Below are 4142 nucleotides of genomic sequence, written 5' to 3' on the forward strand. Positions count from 1 at the left end.
TATCCCTTGACTTCCTATCTTCCTCTTCCTATTTTCCTTTTCCTTCACAATCTGCTCACTTCCAGCTTCAATAATCGAGGCTTTCTGTACTAAGGTGGCATAGTCTGTCAGCTCTAACACTGCTACTCACTTCTGTATCCACTGTTTCAGACCAAGCTGAAACCTTCGTGCTTTCTTTTCTTCGGTATTCACAAACTCAGGCACAAATCTCGACAACTCAGTAAATTTGGCCTCATATTCTGCCACAGTCATCTTATCCTATTTCAACTCCAGAAACCTAATCTCCATCTGGGTTTCCATAAACCTAGGGAAATACTTGTCTAAGAACAGTCGGGTAAATCTATCCCATGGAATTACAACATCAGTTTCTAGGTTTCATTTGGACTCCCACCAGTAGTTAGCTTCTCCTTTCAGCATGTAAGAAGTAAAAATGGTCTTATGTCGTTCCTCAACACCTAGTATCTCGAAAGATTTTTCTATTTGTTTGAGCCAGGTCCGTGCTTCAACGGGGTCGGCAGATCCTAGAAACTCTGGGGGTTTGAGAGATTTGAAAGCTCTAAAGGCAGTAGCTGCAGTCTGTTGGGCAGCATGGGGTTGTGGTGGAATAGGCTGTTGGTTCAGATTTGCTCTTACCAGTTCCATAAATTCATTCATGGGGTTCCCTCCCAGATGGGTATCCTCAGCCTCTTCTTCTACATATTCTTCCTCATCATATTCATTATAGTCTAGGTCTTCTTCACTTTCCTCATTTACTACAGGGTCACCTCGTTGTTAGTTAACAGATTCTACGGGCTGTGCCCTGGTTCCTCTTCTACGGGGTGGCATTGTTCTGATAATAAAAAATGGTCAACATAATTGTAATTATAACAGTTGGGTTATTTTATTCATATGTAAGCATGTCATTTATTATCTAGCAGGTTTTATAAAGTGCAATAATATAGACATCATTTCTTAATAACTACTTAGATATATATTAATAAGATCTCCCATTTATATCTTGGGGATGAAACAACTAGCCGAGTTCATACATGCCTGATTACAATCTATCACTACTAGTTCTGAATACTGAAATGAAAATACATAAGCCGTGTACCCTGGAGGGCTAGGAACGCTATCTACTACTAGCTATCCTATGAAAATTGGTGATAAGTCACCCAGCCTTCTTCAAGGTCTATATCTAGTCACTAGTCTCTCAGTCACTATCACTGTGAGTGAGGTCACGCACCCTCCTTATCGCTCCTGCAATCATCAGCTCTACATCAACTACCAGGATGTATCCTCCCACTGATGTCATCCTCATCTGAACCCTGGTACGGAGCTCGATCCCATCGATCTCTCTGCGGGCTATGGTTGGGGAAGCATCTCTGAAATCTCCTGGGTATCCTAGTCGGGTGGCTCTCTCAGCTGTCAGTGCCTGGCATAACTCCGCAATGCGACCAGATGCCGCAGTGATCTCAACGTTAAGCTGACCCACTATCCAGTCGTGTACGGCTACATGCATGGTCGCCGGTGGTGGTAGAGGTGAATCTGGGTCACTAGAGGATATGTTATGGACCTCGTGAAACTGTGCGCGTATCGCCTCCTCATCATCATCATCAGTATAGGACATAGGGCTCTGGATCCCTGGGGGTGGTGTAGGAGAGCGAATAGCCTGGTGATGGTACATCTCTACATCTCTCCAGACTACGCCATTAGCTATGGGGATAGGAAGCTCAGTCTCCTCCTCTAGGACATCCTCAGTAGGGTCATCGTCTGAATTATCAATGGGTGGGCTCTCTGGCTCGGGAATAGGGTCACGCTCAGGAATCATGACATCATCAACAGGATCAACCTCCCTCCTAGGCTCCACTGGTACCTGACACAATAGGCAAGGTGTTACTAACTTAGAGTTGGAATTCCCTTGAGGGTAAAACAGTCAAGACTACCCGTGTAGCCCGACGACGAACTCAACTTGAGCTCTAATTGATTATTTTATTATTCTTATGTCTACGTATTTTATATCCTATCGTTTCCAAGATTTGATAACCTAAGGCTCTGATACTATTTCTGTGGCACCCCAAAACCGGGAGTCAGGAGTCTCGGAAGCCACGCCATCTAAACTCATACAACTCACACTACAATATATAAATACTCACACTTCACGACCCCACACTTATCACACACACACTTACAGATTTTTGTCTTGGAAATGAACCATCATAGCTAGAGTAATTGTTAACCATCAAGTGATATTTATTACAACCCAAAAGTAATTAATCTTACCGGGGAGTGGCCTTTAGGTAAGGCTAGTCCGCCGGCCAAATATACATTTCTTGTTTCTTACCTTACATAAGTCATACTTATAAAGAAGCCGAACTATAAACAACTGAAAACTAATCCAGCTTATTCTGACTACCTGTGGTACAGCACCAAACAATCTACGGAACAGCTGGCCATTTCCTACGCGTTTCCTGGCTGTGGTTCTCATGACAGGCATCTTGATTCACTGTTGTCTTGTGTCAATTTAAGAAAACAAGTGTGAGCTATAATGCCCAGCATGATAATGTACAGTATGAAAATGACTATATGATAACATCATATATGATATTTATGTTTTATTCGAAAATAGTTTTCCTTGGTGATACACACCTTTTTATGAAAACAATTCATTAAGGGGGTTTTAATAACCTGCGAATACCTTAATAGTAATCCTGGCACCTAGGCTTGGGTTACGATATTGCATCACAATTCCAATTGGAAGGGTTTGGACATTCACTGGAGCCACCGCATACGATGATCAGTCGTACTGCGATAAAGTAACCTTTTCTACTAGGAGAAGGACGAAACTGTCATCTCTCGGGTATCACCCTTGCCGCATTCGGGCTACGTGTCCCATTTTCGGGTATAGACATACTTCATAAGTTCCTGAGTATACTGAGTACCTTCGCCTGTGGTACCTTTGGTAGTCCATCTAGCACTCATAGTACCAGAGTCTACCCCTCCCTTGTCCTTTAAAAGAATTCTATCAATCTCGAGAACTCGAACCACATCGAAGTTCCCCAAGCGTTTTGCTTGTTGATAAAAATAGCTTATCTCTCTAAGATATAAGTGTATATATATGTATATACGTACTTCCGAGAATTTCGGAGGAAGTACTAAGGATGTTAGTTGACCGTTGTCAACGGATAATTAATAAGGGGAAAAAGTTTCTTTTCGAAACTATATTCAACATATTAAATATGTTGGGATAATATTCACCGACTATCTGAAATTATTCGAATGATATTCTGAAATCAGAAAGTATATTTTAAATCAGGATCTATGATTCTTGAGTCAATAATAAACCCTTTAATAAATAATTAAATGATGATTGATAATAATCAAACCTCGAATGAGTTTACTTTCTAAAAGAATATTTAAAATAATATTCCTCAACTAGTTTGTGTCTACATAATTAATAATTTATAATGATTAATCGGGTTTGAAATAAATAAACGTTGGAGTATACTACTCCCATAATAAAGGAATAAGTATATAATATTTGTTATTCGAACAATAAAATATAGTTGAGGGAATATGATCATTGGGAAATCATTTTAATAAAAGTTCGAGGTGTTTTAATGTTTCGTAAGTGGACGATGAGTCCCTTTTAAAACGTACTACTATGGACTTATAACTATCCCATAATATCTCCGGAATGATTCCCGTGTTTTATCTTAAATCCCGACCGACTCTCAGTCTTATATAATACGTCACGCCTAAAAGCGAAATAACATTTCACGATATATACTTATCGTACAACATCGCTACATTATGCGAAAATTCAACAACTACGTATCATGACAAACATGGTATTTATGCGATGATAGTAAAATAATCCTTCCACAATACAACAGTAAAAATGGAGTTGGGTTTGTAAATTTGCCTGGGTATCTCGAGGTGGAGGATGCTCTAGGTTCCGCTCGGAAATTTATAACCATAAACACATTTCATTTCATTAGGTTCTGTTCTAATTTGCGGCAACTCGCAATCATGCGCTACTTATTATGCACCCTCTCAACTCATACTACCTTTAATATTCCTTTAAGTCATATTCACATTATGGTCACTTCATTTTCCTAAGTATTTTGGGTTCATTCTCATTATCGTCGTCGGCTCCGCTT

This window comes from Apium graveolens, chromosome 9, assembly GCF_009905375.1.
Source record: "Apium graveolens cultivar Ventura chromosome 9, ASM990537v1, whole genome shotgun sequence".
In the NCBI taxonomy this organism is placed as follows: domain Eukaryota; kingdom Viridiplantae; phylum Streptophyta; class Magnoliopsida; order Apiales; family Apiaceae; genus Apium; species Apium graveolens.